This window comes from Camellia sinensis, chromosome 2, assembly GCF_055761805.1.
Source record: "Camellia sinensis isolate YWXY chromosome 2, ASM5576180v1, whole genome shotgun sequence".
Taxonomy (NCBI): Eukaryota; Viridiplantae; Streptophyta; class Magnoliopsida; order Ericales; family Theaceae; genus Camellia; species Camellia sinensis.
In genome coordinates, this window is record NC_138962.1 from 51,942,102 (window position 1) to 51,966,100 (window position 23,999).

The 23,999-nt window shown below is 35.8% G+C and overlaps 1 long non-coding RNA gene across 1 annotated transcript; it reads left to right on the forward strand.

The window, feature by feature from the left end:
* The first annotated feature begins 460 nt into the window (after positions 1-460).
* LOC145820037 (uncharacterized) lies at positions 461-20,023 on the forward strand. Its single transcript, XR_014360945.1, has 2 exons — positions 461-499; positions 19,757-20,023. It is a non-coding gene; the product is annotated as an uncharacterized LOC145820037 (long non-coding RNA).
* The last annotated feature ends 3,976 nt before the right edge of the window (positions 20,024-23,999 follow it).

Here is a 23,999-nt window from a genome sequence, read left to right on the forward strand (position 1 = left end):
GCTTCGGTGGGTGTATTGCCGTGTCGGCACCTGTCTGTGTAGAGAATGTGGTGCCATGGCTCAAGCTTGTCCTGTCTGTCTCTCTTTCAGGGAGTATGTTGCCGCCGTTGATGGCGAAGAACTTGAAGCTATGTGCAAAAAAAAAAATTCCAGCGGGCAGCGAAGGCAAAGTTGCCGGCCGGCTGCCCGCCGGTGAGAAAGAAATACAGGCCTAAATCTTATAGCTCTGATACCATGCTAAAATACAATGTATTATTGATTGATGTATATTGATTGATCTGTGTATATTACAAGGAGATGTGCACTCTCTTTTATAGAGAGGCAAAGATACATAGGGTGGCATAAAGCAAGGGATAATTATTAAAGCTAACATAATGATGTACTAAACATAATGATAACACTAGCAATACTAACATAGAATACTAACATCACTAACATATAATACTAACATATTTTAACAGTTATGATGCTTGTTCTACTGGCTGCGTCCAAAGGGATTGTAAGTGTATTTTTATCCTTTTTTTCTCTATTTTTAATGACCAAGTACACCTCTCTCAACTAATCTCAAAACTCACACAAAAACACTCCTTCACATAGATTGGATAAATCTCAAACAGAACCCACAAATATATTTTCATCCCTATATGTGTTTTTCTTCTTAATTCAATCGTCATGAAATTCATAAAATAAAATGGTATACGTCATCTATTTCTCACCATTTTCTGTGTCGGACCGAGGGAAAGAGATAAAATTAAGAAAAATGTCTCGTAACTCAAATTTTGTGGCTCAAATGGCCAAAACGACGTCGTTTTGGCCATTTTTATGTTGTTCTGTACTCAAAACGACGTCGTTTTGGTCATTTGAGCCACTTTTGAGCCACAAAATTTGAGCTACGTAGCATTGTCGTAAAATTAAAAGGGCGAATTAAATTAAGAGTTCCTATATTTGGGATTGTTTTATTTTGGTCCCTAACTTTTTAATTGAGACACATTTGATTCTGGAGTTTGAATTTTATTCTAAATAAAGACAATTGAAGTTATTATTGTTCAATTTCAAAGACAAAATTGTCAATTTGATAAAATATAAAATAATTTGACAAAAATAAATGTTATAAAAATATTTTTTAATTTTTAAAAATAATTTATATCCACCAAAAATAAATTTATGTAAAATTAATAAATCTTTTAGATATTTATTTGTTTATTTATTTTACCAAATTAATTTTCATGTGTTTGGATGATCGTGTAATCGATATATTTAATATATAAAATATTTTTAGTTTTGAATTTTTTGTTTTAATGGATCGATTTAATAATAATAATACCAAAGTTGTCGGCATATTTGACTTTTAAAAAAATAAAAACTAATTTAATGAAAATAAAAACAACCCCCCATTATATGATTATCATCCAAACATATAATAAAAATTAATTTGGTAAAAATAAATAAATAAATATATATTTAAAAAATTTATCAATTTTACATAATTTATCTTTAGTGGGTAGAAATAGTTTTAGAAATTAAAAAATATTTTTTGATATTTATTTTTGTCAGATTAGTTTATATTTTATCAAATTGACGATTTTACTATTAAAATTAATAGTATTTTTAATTGTCCTTTTTTGAAACAAAATTCAAAATACAGGATCAAATGTGTCACAATTAAAAGGTCAGGGATCAAAATGACACAAGATCCAAACTATAGAGACTGTTAGTATAATTCGCCTAAATTAAAATTATGAGTAATGATTTATAAACACAATTTTTTGTTAGTTTTTTTTTTTTTTATCTCAATCCAACTACGTTTTGTATGAGAACTGTTTGGTGTACCCACCCAAAGAGATCTGTTGGTGTAATTTATTTTAGTTAAAATTAATAATTAAAAAATAGAAACTAAAAGTATTATCCTCCCGCCTCTCAGATAATTGTTTTTTAATTTATTTAAGTTGTTTTTGTTAAAAAGCTGTAAATAAAGTTGTAGCAAAGACTAGTGGAAACTCTCAAATTAAAATAAATTATAGTAAGTTTATTTAAATCTATATAATAAGCTGTACCAAACTATATTGTTTTATGGGAAATTTACAATCTAGTATTCTTTGACCCAAAAAAATAAAAATAAATTACACAAGTTTATAATTTTAATTAATAATATTTATAAAATTTGTCATTGATTTATAATTATTTAAAAAAATATATATTGAATTATAATTTTTTCTTGTTTTATTTATATTGATAGGGGGGAGGGTGCATTAAATTTCATTTTTTATGTCACATTGGTATCACATCTCACTTTATTTAATTTTAATTTTTCTCAACGAGGCTTATGGCTCGGTGTGACCGCAAGTGCCAAATAAAATGTGCTCCAGGTCATTCCTCCAGCTCAACTTGTTAGGGAAGTTTTTAAATACAATGTATGAGTGGGTTCAAAAACATTGTTGGAAAATTCAAAGATCTTTGAAGAAAATTTGAATTCTCTAAAAATGGTAAGAGGCTTAGATTCTTCAATAGTCACAACTGAGAACACTAAAGCAAAGAGATGATAGAGATAAGATATTGGGTGAAGAAAAAGGCAAAGTAGCTAGAGAGAGAATAATGACAAGGCTCTCCTATGGATCTCCCACTTTCACTTTCAAGGTTGATAATAGAGAAGGGAAATTAGTTCTGTCCCAAGAATTAATCTCTCCAAAATCTATCTCTTGTAAAGCTATGGATGGGTGCTATTTATAGGCACCTCATGATGTAGAATGGAGCCCACGTGCAAGAGACATAGGGAATATTCTTTCTAACCACATTGTCCGAGAAGGTGACCTCTCCGAGGATGAGGAAAACCCCGAAGAGAAAATCAACCTCTCGGCGAACCCTTCTTCTTAGCCACACCTAACCAATGATCCACAATCATCTCAAAGGGTCAGGGGTAGTCCTAGAGGATGTCCTGCCGCAGAAGGGTCAGGGGTAGTTCAAGAAAACGCCCTGCCGCAAATATTGCCGAGGCTCAAGGACCCCCTAAATCGTGCCACATTCACCCAGGTATAGGTTAGTTTAACCGAAGAGTGAATTTATCTCCACTCACCGTCCTGGGGATCGGGTTCTTTGTTCGGACTCCATTACGCCCATGGTTCTGGTACGTAGATCCCGGAAAGCTCTAAGTCCGCAAGTGTTCTGGGACTCATTAATGGAACGGCTTCTAGATTGCGTCCGAATCCGTTCGAAGCCAAGTGCTTTGGATCTTTAGGTTCGTGGATTCGAACCCTTTTGAATCTGAGCTCAAATAGGTCTCTAGGTTCGTCGTTCCGAACCCTTTCAAGACTAAGCGAATACCTCGGAGAATGGATCTTCTCCGAGGGTTTCATCTCTTCTAAAAGTAACGGTTAATCTTCTGGAACATCCGTATGATCTGGGCCTCCTTGGATAGGCTTGTTGAACTCTATTTAGAGATATCTACTTGATGAGTCTTTCTCGGTTCAATTTGTTGGCTTTCTTGTGGGCCCGTTCAATGGATTTCACTTGGGCCCATTTGGCAATAATTTCTCCGGACCCATTAATTTTAGGCATTTTGATTGGGCTCTGACTGGGCCCAATTAATTAATGGGCTTAAGTTAACCCCACTTACATTTGCCCCTTGCATGTAGGGGAAATTTTAAATTTTCTAGACATGCATAGTCACTGCTTCGGCCATACTCATTTCATTTCCTCGAGTATGTGTTATTAGGCTCTTTTGAAATCTTAAAAAATTGTTTAGAATTTCACCCTTCCGACCTCGCAGTTACATCCAAAACGGTCCATTTAGTTAGGATCAACCTTCACTGCATTTTCAGAAGCCTTACTGAAATACTTTCTCGAGAGGTGGGCCCCACCATAATTATTTAAAAAATTTGGGGCCAAATTAAAATTTTCAAAATACCAGGGAATATTCTGCCAATACCAAGAAATATCTGCTTACATCATGCTGCATCAGCCTTGTGTTATGTTTCTCTCAAATAAATTATTAAACACTTAGCTTTGGTAAAATGTGTAAGTGTTATGTCCTAGATCACTGGATAATTCCTTGTGTATTTCCTGGCCCACGCAAATTGTTTTGATTCCAGATTTTTTTCAGATCCTTACTATTTGGTTCACCAATCCAAAATTTTCTAAAGAAAATCAACTAACGAAATTGAAGACCCATATATATATGGGAAATTATTCAATACTCTCGGAGCACCACGTGTCCATTCTCCAAATCAATTACCAATTAGTTAGCCCCATGTTGTCCCCCATCTCCAACATAAATCGTGAGCCCTTGTGTCTCTCCACCAATCAAAACATTATGGAACACCACGTGTCCATACTCCGAGAGTACTGAATAATCACCATATATATATATATATATATATTTAGAGTCAAACCTGACTTTGTTTTTTCTCCAACAACTTACAAAAGTTCAAATTCATATATTCACCAAATATTCGAAGGCCCATTGTGTATATATATATATTCAGAATATTGAAGAGAATATTCAAAGAATCACATCTCTTTTTTTTCCAATTTAAAGAAAAGGACAAACCCTAAATCATAGCTCACTTTTCGCCCACAGCCTTTTTGGATCTCTCTCTACAGAGGCTAACACAAGTTGCTTTTTTTTTTTTCAAGAAACCAGAGGCTAATAACGTATGCACACTGACTGCAATCGTAGAGCCAAGCAATGCCACCGACCTGTTCCATCTCCGACTGCCACAGACGCCGTCTTTATCATTGAAGACCCACGCCACCTTGCACACCGTTGGCGGCCACAGCTCCGGCCAACGTTGGCATCGTGACAGCTTCGGTTACCACCGGTTCACGCCAACATCTGCTGCAACTCCAAGCATTGGCGCAGTCGTCGTCACCAACTCAACCTATCGCTGGCCTTCTCTTTGCTGCTTTGTTTCTAGCTCTGACCGTTCAAAGCTGACCACACATGTTGCCCATTCAATGCGACATGCGTAGTCTTGCCCATCGCCACTTAGCTCATCATCGGTGTTCCATCTTAACTTAGCAACGCTTTTTCAGAGTTCCGAACCCCCAGATCTCAGTCTTGATTTCACACCCACTGAAATCCACCACCGTTGGTTCCAGCTGTGACCAGCCAACGCCGACTACGTCGCCGACTCAGCGCGGTGTCGGTCTGCCCAGCTACTCCGCCACCTGCTTGCGCCATTCTCAATTTCTTCTTTGCTCATTGTTGCTTTGAATCTGATCTTGCTACTTCTACAAAAACCCTTTTCTCCTTCTTCTTATACCATATTATATATATATATATATATATACACATGTATATATTTATGCTTTGAGCTTTGATTTGTTGGGCCTAATATTCATGACTTTGGAGCTGGAATGTAGAATGTATAATTTGTGCAAAACCTCAAAATTTGTGAAATTAATTTGAATTGCTTGTCTCATATAAGCTGAGTCACTGGTGCTTGAATGTGGTTTGAACATTATAGCCTTCAGGACCCTTGCACTTGATTTTTTTGAGAAAAGATGAGATACTTGTTACCCCTCCGATTGGATCTTGAACTCAAGATGAAATGTAGTCCTGAAATTCATGTTTTGGAGCTTGACCTTGTGTTGATAAATTTTATATAGACGGGGTATTAATGTTGCAAAGATTCATTGGTGTAGAGAGAGATAATTTGAATCCTTTGAGTTTTGTTGGTGTTGCTACTGAAAATTTTGTTAGACTTGCTTGTCTTGAAATTTGTAAAGCAAAATAAAATAAATATTGTTACAAACGAAACCCGAGGAAATGAGCCCCTCATATTGTATATAAATCTTGTTGTTGAATGATTAATTATTGTCTTGTTGATCTTGTGGATGCTTGGGAAATAAATAGTTGATGTCGCCTCTATTTTGGAAATGCTTGAATCATAATCTGAACTCAATATCGCTTATCTCATTTGTCGACTTTGCTATTTCAGGCGAATGAATTCCCATAAGAACTCTATAACCCCAATGCCCTCAGAACCCGCACTAATGAGAGCAAGAGATGTTATTGGTGGTTGTTCCACGTTCAGCGGCTCAAACTAATTTATTATAAACAAGTTCAAATTCCCAAATCAACGTCAAAGCATTGAATATGACCTATGAATGGATATGATCAAAATAACTTGGAATTTACAGGTCATTGTTGGAGTTTTAATAAAAATAAAAGGATAACTGACACTTACTTCCCTTAAAGTTTAGAGAAAATATAGCTAGCCACACAGTTGTGACATAATTACACTAACCTACCTTTTACAATGGTTAAAGTGACCAAAAATAATATCAATAGTAGGTAGACACTAAAATATAGGGTAATTACACTTAACTCCCTTGAGATTTCTAATAATTACAGGGACCTCGGTTTCACTCACCTCCATTAAGATTTTGCATATATATTATCGAAAACCCATACATATTTTAGCATTATTTAATGAAATTCTTAAATTTCATGCAATATTAAATAAAATATTTAAATTGTTAAGATATTATTAAATCATTTAATGAAAAAAAAGACTTATTTTTTATTAATAAAATACTTAAAAATAAATAATCTCTCTAAAATTAATGTTAGATAACATCTTAATAATTTAATATAAGACTTATTTCACACAACATAAATAACCTAAAATTTATTATTTTGAGGAGTCCGAAAGTAGCATACATCCTACTTTGGCAAGATAGATCTCTCTAGAAGGCAATTGAGTCTACCAAGCTTGCACCAACAGAAGTAAAGATTGTCTTTCAGAAGTCCAAGTGGAAGCAAGGCTGTCCCTCAGAAGTCCGAGGTTGTCCCTCAAGAGTTCGAATAGTAGCACACACCCTACTTCGGTAAGAAAGATCCCTCTGGAAGGCAACAGAATCTACCAAGCTGGCACCAACAGAAGAAAAGATTGTTTGTCAAAAGTCCGAGCAGAAGCAAGGCTAGCACACACCTTACTTTGGCAAGAAAGATCCTCGAAGCTCGTACTAATGGAAGCAAGGGATGCTTTCCGAAAGTCCGAGTAAGAGCATTACTTTAGTAAAAAAGATCCTCGAAGCTCACATTGATGGAAATAAGGATTGCCCCTTGGAAGTCCAAATAGAAGCAAAGGCTGTCCCTCAGAAGTCCGTGTGGAGGCACACTCTTTTCTTTGGCAAGAAAGATCCCTCGAAGCTTGCACTGATGAAAGAAGGGCTATTATTCGGAAGTCCGAGTGAGAACATACACTCTGCTTCAACAAGAAAAACCCTCAAAGCTTGCACTGATGGAAGTAAAGATTGTTCTTCGGAAGTTCGAGTGGGAACACACATTCTACTTCAATAAGAAAGACCTTCGAAGCTTGCATTGATGGAAGTAAGGGCTATTCTTCGGAAGTTCGAGTGGGAACACACACTCTGCTTCAACAAGAAAGACCCTCGAAGCTTGCACTGATGGAAGTAAGGGTTGTTCTTCGGAAGTTTGGATGGGAGCACACACTCTGTTTCAACAAGAAAGACCCTTAAAACTGGCACTGATGGAAGTAAGGGTTGTTCTTCAGAAGTTCGAGTGGGAGCACACACTTTGATTCAACAAGAAAGACCCTCGAAACTTGCACTGATGGAAGAAAGGGCTGTTCTTTGGAAGTTTGGGTGGGAGTGCACACTCTGCTTCAACAAGAAAGACCCTCGAAGCTTGCACTGATAGAAGTAAGGGCTGTTCTTCGGAAGTTCGAGTGGGAGTACACACTTTGCTTCAATAAGAAATACCCTCGAAGCTTGCACTGATGGAAATAAGGGCTGTTCTTCGGAAGTTCGAGTAGGAGCACACACTTTACTTTAGCAAGAAAGACCCTCGAAGCTTGTATTGATGAAAGTAATGGCTACTTTTCGGAGGTTCAAGTGGGAGCACACACTATTTCAACAACTAATGGAAGAAAAGGTTGTCCCTCTCCGAGTGGGAGTACACTTCTACTGCGTCAAGAAAAGTCCCTTCAGGTTGGTAACCGAGTCTACTATTCCTCTTTCTTCTTTGAGGGGCAACAAAAATTGAAAACTGTTTCAAGCAACATAACACAATGAAGATACACAGTATAGAGAAAATAACTTCTAATGGAGATACACAATATGAAAGAAATAACTTCCTTCATAACATAAAAAAGAAAGATAGAAAATTCTTGGACAATGTAGTAAATACAAATTGTAAATGTCATAGATAGACTTTTCCTACGGAATGTTGACATTTGCCACGTAGACTCGCAAGGTCCTTTGGAAAACTTTCACCAGCTGCTCAAGTTGTGGTCGTCATACGCCATCATAGCCACGTCTTCTAAGATATCCTGGGGCCACTGTTCTTTGAACTCTAGCTCACACTACAAAAAAAATTGTTTTTTGCGACGGCAAAACGCCGTCGCAAATACCCCAAATACCGTCTCAAAAGGTTTTTGCGACGGTAAAATGGCTTTTTTGCGACGGCAAGTGGGCGTCGCAACAAAAGGGGTTGCAAAAGGGTTTTAGCGACGGCACTTGCCGTCGCCTTTGCTTTTGCGACGGGAAAATTCCTTTTTTGCGATGGCAAATTTCTGTTGCCAATAATGGATGAAAATCTGAGTTTTTTGCAACGGCACAGTATTGCCGTCACTAAAAGAGTTTTTTGCGACGGCAAAAATACCGTCGCTAAAAGTGTATTTGAGACAGCAACTTGAGCCGTCGCTAATGACTATTGTCGACGGCTATGATACCGTCGCTAAAGGCCTTATTTTTCAATTATATTTCCTACCTTTTGCGACAGTATAGGTGTCGTCGCAAAAAGTCTGTTTCAATTTTCTTTTTGAGACAGGATGTTCTACCGTCTCAAAAAAAATTTAAAAAAAAAGAAGAAAACCTGTAATAAAATTATTAAAAATATAAAAATGACCTGCATTAAATGAAAAATAACTATAAAAAAATCAATAATTATATAATAATATAAAAAGTCCAATATATAAATAAAAATTCATCCATAATTAAAAAGCAAGTTATATTCTAACATTAACAATTCCATCTTCTAGTCAAATGTAAAGTACCACTGAAACACTACAACATAAAAACAAAGCCAAGGGCCAAAAAAAAAAAAAAAAAAAAAAAAAAAGAGGAAGAAAAAAAGATGTACATAAGATGGTCACTAGCTACATTAATACTAGAATTGCTTTAATTACATATCATATAAGATTAACCCAATCCATGCCATGATTGTAATTGTTTTCTGGCACATAAAAAATATTTCCAAACCCTTCCATCCCAAACTCCCCTAGAAAAGAAGGTGGATCCATGGCTTCCATGGAGAACAATGAAGCCGGGCTGTTGCTTGAAACACCATCGCATCTCTCCAGTAGCCTCTGTATCTCCTTCTCTGCCTCGGAAAACTGTTCCTTGAGCTTCATTACCTATAAATTAACCAATAATTTGTTATAAGATTGTGATGGTTACTTGATTTGGTTTCCAAACCTTAGGAGTGGGGAATTATAATAAAAAACCATGAAGTGGTTGGTGGGTGTGAAAATGTAGAGTAATGCTAGACATTTTTTTAATTGTAGAAAATAAAATATGTATACCAAAGATTCATTAATCTGCATCTTTTTTTTTTTTTTGTGGACACTTTTTCTAGGTTTGTGGTTTATCCGGAAATAGTTTTACTACGAATCTAGAAACCAAATACATGAATGAATACAAAAATATACAGGAATTGACTAGATTTTACAAAATTTATTGGTGCGCCCACTTCTAAAATTTTTTCTCTCATATAAACCCATCATTCCTGAAGTGGCAAATTGAGTTGATGAAGAGTTCATACCTTTCATACCTTAATTCACTGATAAAAAGGCAAACATAATAATACAACTGAAGCATCATACAAATGATGTAATAGAAATTATGCAAAATTGCATCAACCCACAATGAAAAAAGATGTCTCAGAGAAACAGAACTTGACAAAATAACAGAACTCTAGGCAAAGCCCACCAATCACAGCCTTCTAATTACATCTCTTACTACTGTCATTTGATATACAGTATTAGGCAGTCTATTTGTCAAAATTTTAAAATTTAAAAATGAAAAAAGAAGAGAAGAAAAAAAGTTATTCTGACAAGAATGTGAGGGAGAATGCTTATTCGCTGATATATGATTACATGACATACATATGCACGATGAGGCCTCCACTGTGGGACAGTATATGAATTATTTTGGGTTCTCGAAAACAATTATGGTTCTAAATACTTTTTCTGTAATAGATAAGTGATGCATCCATCCCTAATGACGTCAAGAAAGGCAAAAAATGATATGCTAAGAAATCCGGAGAATTAAAGCTGCATGATTGTATTTACAAATATAACAAGTTATATCATTAACACAACACCCCAAGCCACCAAACGAGACACAAACTCGATCACCGAAGAGCTTGAACAACAAATCATATACTAATTCTTAGAAGGACAAGCAATGAATTGATACGATTCTACAATTTGAACTCGAGCAAAACTATGAAAGCAACAAACACCATATTGCAGAAACAGAAGCAAAAACACAAACACTTGGCATAGATGATATCATTTGCAGCATCAAGTCCTCAGATTGAAACCAAAAGTTAATTCAATCCCTCCAAACTAATGGAAACAACAAAGAAAGAAAATTTGAGAGAGTTGAAAACAAATACAATGATGTATATGAATTGATTAAGAGAGACTAACCTATTTATGTGGGTTAGAGTTGGATTGTGCTAGAAACCCTCCCAACCCCCCCTCCCAAAAAAAAAAAAAAAAAAATGGAAAATTTCATTGCAAATAAAGTTGTTTTGTCGATTTATAGACAAACAAGTATCCTTTAAAGAAATTTATTTATGATATTATTATAGTAAATTTACTTGACATGTAAATAGTTATTATAATAAATTTACTTGACATGTAAACAGTTTTCACAATTCAATTTACCTACTTACATGGTTCTTGAGACAATTATGAGGATCCCATAAGTTCGTTTTAGAGCATCTTCAATGGCAGTTACAAAGCAAGCAGCAGAAAAGCTGCTAGTTTCTCGATCATGAATACCATTCAACAAAAGTACCTATAAAGGAAGTAAATGCATTAATACAACATAACAATGTTGAAAACCCTACATAATAAGAGCCACAATAGGTGTTTAATAGCTAGAATCTTCGAATATAATTAATGTCATCCGAACATCAAAGGAATTAAGGGCCTCAACTGAATATTTTCAGCAGAGCCAATCACAAAGGAATTAGTAACTTCCTGAACTATTAACCAAATTTATAACAATTACTCGACAGACTCTTTTCTAGTCAAAGAGCATACACATGATGCCTTGATAAAAGATTACCTTGGGGCAAGACCTTGAAGCGATGATCTCCCCAATGCCAAGTAAAACCTATGTATGGGGAAAATATAGAAAAAACAAGATTAAAGAACCATTAACCACAACAGTGATCAAAGTAAGGCAACAGAAAGAGTTCCAAGAACATATTTTCATTCAAATTTTAGATTCGTAGATAAGCTTAGATATACAATGCATAATTAGTACAACAAATAATTTAAATAAGGTGAACATAAGAATATGCCTCTGTTTATTTATGGATTCCAAGTATCTTTGTCAATAATAGTTCCGTTGAATTGATTAACTGATAGATGAACAAATTAAAACATGGAGTAGATAAGCCACCAAACCTGCAGCATGTGATAGGAGTATGACATAGCAAGTAGCAACCATAGAGATTAAAAATCCTTTAAATGACTGACAAGTTTTAATAAGAGAGCAAAGAAGCACTGTTCATGTATTTTCAGCTGCTTTAATAACCCAAGACTCACGTTTCTATAATAACCCCATAATATTATAATATCACAAAAAGATCTATGTAATGGGCCTTGACAATGATCCTTCTGGTGACAAAATTGATTTGTATATCCACTTCACCTTTTTCTAGTTTTTCTTAGTAATACAAGCTTGCCTACTGAAAACAAAAAATAAATAACTAATTAAAATTGCAAAGAACCCAAAATATGAGAGGCTTCATATAGTTTCTACAGAAAACAAATCCTGGCACAAAATAAATTATCAGAAAAATTCAGGGTTTTCTTTGCTCAACTTCACAAGTAAGTGATAAAAACTCTTATACACCTCAAGAAAATTTAGGATTTTTTTTTTCCCGTCAAACCGAACAGAAGCAATTGGAATTTTTTCCATAGATTCTCATCATATACAAGAGTCAATTGAACATGCATACAAGGACATAAAATCTGATATTAAAAAACAACTCACAAGGCCTCGCAAACCGATCTAACGGGCCCAACATAACTCGGTCTCTCGATTTCGCGCAAATAGCGGTACAAGAAGTCTCAAATCTGAGCGATTCAACTGTAAATTGAAGCGCTACAAAACCTGCATTATGATCAGAAACCCTAGAAATCGCGGGATCGGAATCGAAATTCACAATCGCTAAGAAGAAAAAGAAAAAATCTACGTAACTTCAGAAAATGATATCGGTCACGAATCACGAGGGCCCGAAAAACAGCAATAAATTCGATTGAAGGGAGTTTCTAGAGGAACTGAGAAGCGATGCTCGTGAAATTTCCAGTGAATTCGGCGAGAACCACTGTTCCTCTAGCCACGAAGCTGTAGATCAAAGACTGTTGCCCCATCTCTCTCACACTCAAAACCCTAAAACCTAGAGAGACAAATGGGTAGAGAGATAAACGGAAGGAGAGATTGGGGATTTTGGGCTTTTCGGGGGGGATTTTGGTTGAAGAGGTTAGGGTTTTGGGGAGGGCGGGGGGGAGAACCCGATTGGGGATTTTGGTTGAACAGATTGGGGATTTTGGGTTTTTGGGGGGAGGGGGGAGCGGGAATGGAAAACAAGAAACAAATTGGGGATTCTGGGTTTTTGAGGAGGGGGGAGCGAGAATGGAAAGAGGGAGGGGGGAACCGGACGGGAATGGAAAAAGGGGGGGAGAATGGAAATTTTTTTGGATTTTTTTTATTTTTATTTTCATTACAAATAAATATTTAAATAATAAAATGACTTTTTTTTTTTTGCAACAGAGGTTGTCATTGCTAAAAAAAAATTATTTTTTATTAAAATAATTTTTTTTTATAGTTAATGAATTTTTATTTTTATTTTTTCATTTAGTAAGGTTGAAAATTTATTTGTTTCATATTTATTTTAATGAATAAAAAATTATTATTAGTATTTTATTTGGTAGAAGTAGGGATAATATTTTCCATTAAAATAAAGTTAATTTTTTGTGGTCAATGTGGCATTTGCAGTGGTAGTAGTGGTAATAATGGAATGGCATTTGCAGTAGTAGTGAACGTGGTAGAGAAGATGGGTGGTGAGAGAGAGATGAGTGAGAGAGAGATAGAGAAGAGAGATAGAGAGAGAGAAAGAGAGAGAGACAGGCAGACAGAGACAAAATGATGAGCGAGAGATAGACAAAGTGGTCGCTAAAAGTGAATTTTCTTGTAGTAGAGAGCTCGGTAAATAGAGAAGAGATGAGGGAGAGAGTGAGCAAGGTGAACACAATGGGGGAGAGAGACAAGCAGACAGACAGACACATAGAGAGAAAGAGAGAGAGAGAAGAGCGAGAGACAGACAAACAGACACAGAAAGAGAGAAAGAGAGAGAGAAGAGTGATAAGTGAGAAAGAGAAAAAGAGATACAGAGAGAGAGACAGGGAGACAAAGAAAGAAACAGATAGAGAGAGAGACATATAGAAAAATAGAGAGAAACAAGAGATGAGCGAGAGATAGACAAAGAGAGAGGGAGAGAGAAAGAGAGCGAAAAGAGATGATCGAGAGAAAGACATAGAAAAAGAGAGAGACGAAGAGAGAAGAAAGATGAGCGAGAGAGACGGAGAGAGAGATAGAGAGAAGATAAATGAGCAAGAGAGAAGAGAGATAGAGAGATGAGAGAGATAGAGAGAAGAGAGAAGAGCGAGAGACAAAGAGAGAAAGAGAAAGAGAAAGAGACAAAGACAAAGACTGATAGACAGAAAAGAGTGACGAGTGAGAGAGAGAAGAGAGGTAATATTTTGTGGTAGAGAAGAGAGACCGACAGTAGTGGTGAAGGTGATGGATAAGAGATGATGGTAGTGGTGGTGGTGGTGACAAAGGAGATTAGTGGTGAAGTTGTGGTAGTAGTAGAGTAGATGGACTAGCAGGGGCGAAAGAGAGGTAATGGTAGTAGTAGTAATGGCAATAGTGGTAGAGGTGGTAGTGGAGTGGTGGCGATGGTAGTAGTAATGGTAGTCGTAGAGGTGAAATGGCGACCGTGGTAGTAGTGGTGGTAGTGAAATGGCATTTGCAGTAGTGGTGAAGGTGGTAGAGGAGATGAGTGGTGAGAGAGAGATGAGTGAGAGGCACAGAGAGAGAGACAGAGAGAGAGAGAGAGAGAGAAGAGATGAGAGAAGAGATAGATGAATGAGAGACACAGAGAGAGAGAGAGAGAGACAAATAGACAGACAGAGAGAGGAGTGATGAATGAGAGAGAGAAAGGAAATAGAGAGAAAAATATGAAAAAATGGGTGAAAAGATATAGACAAAGAGAGAGACACAGAGAGAGAGGAAAAAAAAGAGCGAAAAGAGATAAACGAGAGAGAAACAGAAAGAGATGAGCGAGAAAGCGAAAGAGAAAAAAAGAAGATAGAGAGAAGAGAGACAGAGAGAGAAGATAGATGAAAGAGATAGAGAAAAGAGAGATGGACGAGAGACACAGAGAAAAAGAGAGACAGACAGACAGATAGAAAAGATTGATGAGTGAGAGAGAGAAAGAGAAGAGAGACAGAGACACAGAGAGAAAAAGAGAGACGGACAGACAGAGAAGAGTAATGAGTGAGAGAGAGACAGAGAAGAGAGACAAAGACACATAGAGAAAGGGAGAGACAGACAGACAGAGAAGAGTGATGAGTAAGAAAGGAAAAGAGAAGAGAGACAAAGACAGAGAGATAGGAAGATGAAAAAATAGGTGAAAAGAGAAATGTTCAAAAGAGTAAGACGACGTCGTTTATAGTGGATCGATAAATCAAGAAGGAGCTCGATAAATAGAGAAGATGGGAGTAAGAGAGTAAGCAAGGTGAACATAGTGCGGGAGAAATAGACAAATAGACAAGTAGAGAGAGAGAGAGAAGAATGATGAGTGAGAGAGAGACAGGGAGAGAGAGAGATAGACAGAAAAAGAGATAGAGAGAGTGAGAGAGAGAGAGATAGAGATAGAGAGAAAGATAGAAAAAGATAGAGAAACAAGAGATGAGCGAGAGATAGACAAAAAGAGAGAGAAATAGAGTGAAAAGAGATGAGCGAAAGAGAGACACAGAAAAAGAGAGACAGAGAGAGAAGAGAAATGAGCGAGAGAGATAGAGAGAGATAGAAAGATAAGAGAGAGAAAAGAAATGAGAGAGATAGAGAGAAGAGAGATGAGCGAGAGAGACAGAGAAAGAAAACAGATGAGAGAGATAGAGAGAAGAGAGATAGGCGAGAGACACATAGAGAAAATGAGAGAGAGAAACAGACAGGCAGAGAAAGAAGAGTGATGAATGAAAGAGATAAAGAGAAGAGAGAGAGATAGAGACAGGAGACATGAAGATGAAAAAATGAATGAAAAGAGAAATGTCATATCAAAAGAGTAAGAAGACATTGTTTTTTTAAATTTTTTTTGCGACAGAAAAAAGTACTGGAATTTATTCAAACCATTTTGTGACTGTATATATATAAAGTTGTCTCAAAACCATAATCACTATGCTAGGTTAGAGTTTTCCAAAAACTCTTTTGAGAAAATTATACTTTCTTGTTTTCCGTGTTATATTATTTTTACTGAATTTTTTTAATATTTTAAGTATTTTTTTTTTAATTTTTAGACACACCTAACATAAATACACCTAAAAATTAAAAAAATTGTAAAAAAAATCTTTTAAAAATTCACTAAATACCAAAAATACAATAATTCAATACATTTTTTTTTATATTTTTATGTATTTATTAATTTTTAAAAATATTTTTTCATAATTTTTTTTAGATACATCTAAGTAAGATGTATATAAAAAAAAATATTTAAAATTTTAAAAATCTTCACTAAAAATTAAAAAAAAAAACACGAAAGTCACTTTTTGCGACGGCAGAAAATGTCGTCTAAAAAAAGCAGAGTATTTGCGACGGCACCATTTGCCGTCTCAAAAAAGCAGAGCATTTGCGACGGCAAAATTTGCCGTCTCAAAAAAGCAGAGTATTTGGGACGACAGAAAATACCGTCGCAAATGCTCTCATTTTTTGAGACGGCAAACTGTGCCGTCGCAAATGCTATGCTTTTTTTAGACGACAAATGGTGCCGTTGCAAATACTCTGCTTTTTTGAGACGACATTTTCTGCCGTCGCAAAAAAGTGACTTTTTGAGACGGCAAGTGTGCCATCGCAAATAGTCCCGTCTCATATACCCACTTTTTTTGTAGTGTCATCTGCTTCCACTTTCTTTCTAAAGATTTTTTTAAGCGTCCTACACTTTTCAATAAGATGTCTTAGTGATCGGTGCAAAACACAATAATTAGGGCCCTCACGGTCCTTCTTCGGCAAAAGCTCTTTGATACAAGGCAATTTTAGTTCCCAATCTGCCATCCATTCTTCAACTAAGGCCTTCACCTCCTCAACACTACACGGAAAAGGAGTGTCATCTTCGTAGTTTTTTTCTCTTATGATCTCTGAATTCCTGTCCCTGCGACTTTCGGGTAGAAGACGCGGAAGCTGTAGTGACAGAAGGTCCTCGGGATGTCTTGAAGCTGGTTTTATAACTAGTCTCGAACCCAATCTCCTGAGACTGAGGTATGTTGATGTTCCGGGATGCTTCAATTAGTGCTGAGAAGGTGGGTAGCTTGTGATTAACAAGAAGCATCTTGTACTCGTTCAATGCCCCTTCAACACAGATTTGGACCTAGTAGCTTTCTTCTACACCCTTGAGACAGTCCACGGCTTTGTCTTGGAACCTCTTCACATATTCAAGAATGTCTTCACCCTCTCGTTGCTTATCCTTACATAGGGTAAGTGTGGTCACTTTCTTGGCCACTTGAAAGAATTTGGCATGAAATTTGTTGACCATCTCCTCCCAACTTCGGATAGAGTTTGGGGCCAAGTTAACATACCAACTATATGCTCGATTGGTGAGGGACTTTGAGAACTTTCTCAGTCGGAGGACATGATTTGAACCATGAATCCCCAAAGTCTCAATGAGCCGAACAACATGTTCTCGAGCATTTCCTTGCTTGCCATCAAATTTGATGAGCTTTGGCACCGTGTACCCTGCCGAGTATGGATAACTCAACATTTCGATAGAGTATGGTGGCTTGACATCCGGATTGGGCAAAGAGGGTAAAGTCCTCTTCCCCGTTCGAGATCGAACATGGCTTGCACATCGGCGAGAGTAAGAAATTGTTGAGGAAGAGAACTTGATAGTGGTATTCTTGGAACTTGGCTTGTGGACCTGAAGACCGAGCCTGGAGCGACTTGGCCATTTGGGTGTTGAGAATTCATCATCGGTGAAGACGCATGACGATATTGGCCATCAATACCTATTAACAAGTCATTTGGTGATGGGGCATTGAATTGGGTCCCATAAAGTCCATTGCACGCCGCGGCTATACCGGGTTGGACTTGCAAACTCGGCGTCAGAACCAAAGGAAACCTGCTCGGTACATGAGTAAAATTTACAATTGGTGGAACAAAATTAGGCATGGGTGGTGCACCCTTTGGTAGAGAAATTTCCATGGGCCTTCCTTGAACTTCTACCACAGTTGGAACAGTATTCATCGCGCTGGAGACTCCTCCAACCACCGATGGACCATGGCTCGATCCTCTCTTTGCGTGATTTTGTGCTCCATGGGCCACAGGTTGGCCATGACTTGTTCCTCCCAACACTTGATGTTGCACACCATTTTGAGCAACTTTAAGGAGAATTTGGGGTGGGTCTCGATGATTTTGACCATTCTCAACATTACCATGAAGTTATTGATGCTTGTTGGCGCCGACTTGACCTCGATTTGTTGTCGGTGGTGCAAAATGCGAACCTATCACCAATATGGTATGGGTGAGATTTTAAAGGGTCGTGAAAATCTCTTATTCAGTGTGTTAGAGTCCTTGAATGGCTTCAAGGATGAGAGGTGAGTCTTGAACTTGAGTCATCTCATCACCACCATTGGAAGAGCCTTGTTGATGAACTTCTTTTTCTCAAGCCATATTCGTCAGAGTTGTGTAGATTCTAGATCTTGTTGAGACCATTAACCAATCCGCCTCCCCAGTGGAGTCGCCAAATGTATGAGAGGGTTTAAGAACGTTGTTGGAAAATTTGAAGATCTTCGAAGATCTTTGAAGAAAATTCGAATTCTCTAGAAATGGCGAGAGGCTTAGATTCTTCGATAGTCAAAACTAAGAACACTAAAGCAAAGAGATGATGGAGATAGGAGATTGGGTGAAAAAGAAGGCAAAGTAGTTAGAGAGAGAATAATGGCAATGCTCTCCCATGGATCTCCCACTTTCACTCTTAAGGTTGATAATGGAGAAGGGAAATTAGTTCTTTCCTAAAAATTATCTCTCCAAAAGCTATCCCTTGTAAAACTATGGGTGGGTGCTATTTATAGGCACCTCATGATGTAGAATGGAGCCCATGTGCAAGGCACATGGGAAATATTCTCTCTAACCATCTTGTCCGAGGAGGTGACCTCTTCGAGAATGAGGAAAACCCTGAAGAGGAGATTAACCTCTCGGCGAACCCTTCTTCTTAGCCACACCTAACCAATGATCCCCAATCATCTCAAAGGGTCAGGGGTAGTCCCGAAGGATGTCCTGCCGTAGAAGGGTCAGGGGTAGTTCAAGAGAACGCCCTACCGCAAATATTGTCGAGTCTCAGGGACCCCCTAGATCGTGCCACCTCTACCCGGGCATAGGCTAGTTTAATTGAAGAATGAATTTATCTCCACTCACCGTCCTCGGGATCGGGTCCTTTGTTCGGACTCCATTACGGCCATGATTCTGGTACGTAGATCTCGGAAAGCTCTGAGTCCGCAAGTGTTCTGGGACTCATTAATAGAGCGGTTTCTAGATTGCATCCGAATCCATTCGAAGCCAAGTGTTTTGGATCTCTAGGTTCATGGATCCGAACCCTTTTGAATCCGAGCCCAAATAGGTCTCTAGGTTCGTGGTTTCGAACCCTTTCAAGACTAAGCCAATACCTCGAAGAATGGATCTCCTCCGAGGGTTTCATCTATTCTGAAAGTAACGGTTAACCTTCTGGAATGCCCGTATGATCTGGGCCTCCTTAGATAGGCTTGTTGGACTTTATTTAGAGATATCTACTTGATGAGTCTTTCTTGGCCCAATTTGTTGGCTTTCTCGTGGGCCCGTTCAATGGATTTCACTTGGGCCCATTTGACAATAATTTCTCCAGACCCATTAATTTTGGGCATTTCGATTGGGCTCCGACTAGGCCCAATTAATTAATGGGCTGAAGTTAACCCCTCTTACACATAGTATAGTAATCGAATCCAATTTATAGTAATCGATTAGTTAATATGTTGTGATACATTTTATTTACATTATTATTAAGCAACTAGTACTAACAATAGGACACCTGTATTGCTCACTTGCAATCCTGTTTTCACAGTTTAGGCTGTTCCTATTTCGCTTGGTGCTATTATGAGAATCACTTTCGTTTTCTTTTCCTTGCTAAGATGTTTCACTTGTTATGTTTGTGTGTGTGATTGATTTGTGTATATTCATACAGGTGTTCAAGCTGAGGGACTTCTAAGTTCAAGTACTCCATGAAGGAAAGCATTAAGCAACAAAATAAACGACGCAATTTTTTATTCTACTGAATCATTATCAAATAAAAAGGGAGGAATATCACTAGTTTTGACCAATCGTGCCCTTTATATTTTGTATTCATAATCTTTGTAAGACATTGTTATAGTTCTTTTGTCACCAATGTTTTCGGGTGCTAATTAATTTTTGTGTGGAATTCTGATTTTTCTTTCTAATTATAAATTTTCTTCAAGTGTGAAGGCATTAGGAAAATGTATACTTATCGGATCATTTTGATGTATAGATGATCTAGATATAGAAGTTTAAAAGATGTATGGCTTGGATTATCAAAAGTCGAACCCACTAGTGTAGGGCTTTCGAGCCCAATGGAAAAGAACTAGACTTCTTTGGAAAGAACCCACTGTCGGGCTTACGATTTAAGGTGTTAAGGTTCTTGTTTAACAACACCCAGAAGGGGATCTTTCAAACTTAACACAAATGGGAGCTTTGAAAGGAAATTCGGGCTAAACCTTTGCACGTGGATTAATTCGTGATTATTTTTGGGTAGATGGGCATGTGGTTTTGCTAGAAACATTGGTGTTTGCTCTAGAATCTCGGCTGAATTCTGCGCCATGCGAGACTTGCTCAAGTTTGCACTTGACAACAACATAAGGAACTTATAAGTGGAAACTGATGCAGTGCTCTTAAAACATCTGATTTTGGGGACCAACCAAGAAAATCATCACCTCACAAATTTTATAACTGATTTTGCAGGTACCTGTTGAAAAGGTTGGGTGTGGTGATCTTTAATCATATTTACAGAAGTTAATAGATATGCAGATCTTCTAGCCAATCAAGGAGGGCTTTCATAGTTTTTCTTCTCCTTCTCCTTGTATTACTATTCAGCTAGCTGGGGATGCTAGAGGGGTTGGCTACCCTAGAATGTTGTAGTAACCTTTAATATTTTTATTTCAGAGCTGCTGGAGAGCTCTAATTAGAGCACCAGCCGTACAGCTATAATGAGTTGTCATGAATTAAAAAAAAAAAAAAAAACAGTGTAGTAGAAGACAAAAAAAGAGGGAGAAAATGACAAATTAGAGCTCTTTTAGAGCTTCTTTTTAGAGGTATAAATCATTTTTCTTTTTATTTTACCGCTTTAGTTTCTACCCCTAAAAAAAATGGCTTATGATTAACCATCTAAAAAAAAAAAAAAAAAACTTGGCTTATGATTTATGAAGATTGATGATAACATTATAAATTTCTTTTGTTTTGGTGGGTAGGCTGGCAAATAGACATCCAAAAAAACACAATTTGCTTATTAATTAAGATTGAATGCAATAATAATAAAGATTGAATGCAAGTATCTTTTACAATAATAAAGTTTCCACAACAATGAGTGTGTTTTGTTTGAAAATGTTATATGGGTAAATTACAAATACTGTTGAGATTTACTTAAATTATAGATTGTCTTTTGTGATTTAGAAAATTATAAATACCTTTTTATCAAAAAAAATTATTTAACAGAATTAACTGAAAAACTAAAATTTTTAACTACACTCCTCTACAATGATAAAATTACTTAAATTATTAATTGAAATAAATTTATAACATTATTAAAAACTGTTAATTGACTTGATAATTTTACTGTTATGAAATTATAAATTTCAAGGGGCGACGGGATGTAATTTTTAGAATCATATGGCTCAAATTATATTTTAAACAAATCTCACAAAATGTAATTATAATTTGCCCAAAATTTTATTATTTCGCGATTCATATTACAAATTTTTGCAAGCAATTATGAGTAATCGGCACTTTATGGATTGCAAGAGTGAGCCAAAATTTTATTTTTTCTCTCTATAAAAAAAAAAAAAATTCAGCCTTTTTTTTTCTTCTTCTTTATCTCTTATTAAAGGGATTGTTTAGTGCATCTTATTTGAGCTGTTTATAATTTTTTTTTAATATTAAAAGTTTGTGGTAAATTATTTGATGCAATTTTTTGCTTACAACTTATTAAACAAAAATAATTAAATAAACTCATAATTTAGAAGTTAAGGAGAGTATTGCTTTTGACTATTAACTTTTTAACTTATAATAAATTGTACTAAACCGACCTAAAATATATGAATTCTCAACCTAGTTAGCGATACTATTCAGTTACACACTTAGAGCATCTCTAATGCCAAATGTTATAATAGCAGTCATTATTATATTTGGCAATGAATAGTAACAAATTGTCAATTTATAACAATGGTGCTCTAATGGTCAGATGCAATTTTGACAAATCTTAACCAACTTTCTTTTTAAATTTGTAGCTGTTGTTTAGATATAAGTTTTTTTGTGATTTTTTTATTACTTATTTTTTTGTCTTTTGTGACATTTTTCAAACTTTTTATAAAAAATTAAATATTTATATTCGAACATAGATCTAAACATAAAAACTGTGCATCCGATCGTCTAGTCAGACAACTACCTAGACAATCGGCCAGAGTTTTTTGATCGTTTGGGCAGTCGTCCGACCGACCATCTAGTGGAACAGTTTCTGTGTTTAGTTCAACAAAAATTTGGTTTTGAAAAAATTTAAGTGCTCAGAAGGAAACAATTGGTTTTGATTGAGTTGGCACATATGGCAGCTGCCAAAACTTGTGTCAAATTTGGCACAAGTTTTGGCATTTGCTAAATTTGACAGTTGCTATATTCAACCATTGGAGTATCACTTGTTATAACCAGCTGTTATATTATAACAATGGCAACTCCAATGACAAACTATTAGATATGCTCTTATATCAAAAAATTCTACCAAACAAATTTTAAATAATGATAAACAATGTGCATATCACATGTGTCTATTTTTAATCATTGGATTTGAAAATTTGGATAAATTACAAATATACCTCTTAAAATTTGCTTAAAATACGAATTATCCCTTTAAATTTTAAAAATCACATCCCGTTTCTTAAAGTTTCAAATTTCATAACAAATGACCCACTTTATTAATAAACCATAAAGTCAATTAATAGTTTTTAATGATATCATAAATTTATTTTAAATAATAATTCAAGTAATTTTATTAGGAAAAATTACTCATAAATCCCATATTGGGAAATGTTGCTCTATCTAGTCCTGTGTGTTTTTTTGTAAACCATTTAGTCCTTTTTATATTTGGTATAGTATCTTTGTTTGTTATATTGTATAAACATCAATATATTGTATCCCATATTGGTGTATGATGATGTTTGATGAGGTTGAAGATGTAGTTGATGTTTGATGATGTTCACAATGTTGGTGATGTTGATGACGTATGATGATGTAGTTGATGTTTGATGATGTTGATGATGTTGGTGATGTTGATGATGTTTGATGAGGTTGAAGATGTAGTTGATGTTTGATGATGTTCACAATGTTGGTGATGTTGTAGTTGATGTTTGATAATGTTGATGATGCTTTATGATGTTGGTGTTGTTGATAATGTTTGATGATGTAGTTGATGTTTGATGATGTTGTTGATGTTTGATGATGTTGGTGATGTTGATGATGTTTGATGATATAGTTGATGTTTGATGATGTTTGATGATGTTGATGATGTTGATGATGTTTTATGATGTTGGTGATGTTGATGATGTTTGATGATGTAGTTGATGTTTGATCAATGTTGATGATGTTTTATGATGTTGGTGATGTTAATGATGTTTGATGATGTAGTTGATGTTTGATGATGTTGTTGGTGCAGTTAATGTTACTGATGTTCGGAAAGGAGGGAAATCTAAAAAATGCCTATAGTGAGCTTTTAACATTCAAATAGGACTTATTAGTCTACAAAATAAAAGGCAGGACCAAATGGTTTAACATATTAAAATTTGGGATTTATTGGTGTTTTACCCATTTTATTATTGTATAGGAGTGCAGTTAGTAATTTTATTTTTCAGTTAATTCAGTTAAATAAAAAATTATAACAAAAAGGACATTTGTAATTTTCCAAACCATATAGAGTAATCTATATTTTAAGTAAATCTCATGAATGTATTTGTAATTTATCCTAAAATTTTTGAATTTGACTCATTTATCATAGTCATAGTTACAGACAACACTATTTTAATACAAAATTTAATACTACTTTAATCATAATATAAACATAATTAGTACGAGACAACCAAATTTTATAGTAAAACATAATCAATTTTGATATGATATTTTTTTTATTCTACAGCCAACATCAACCTCTAATT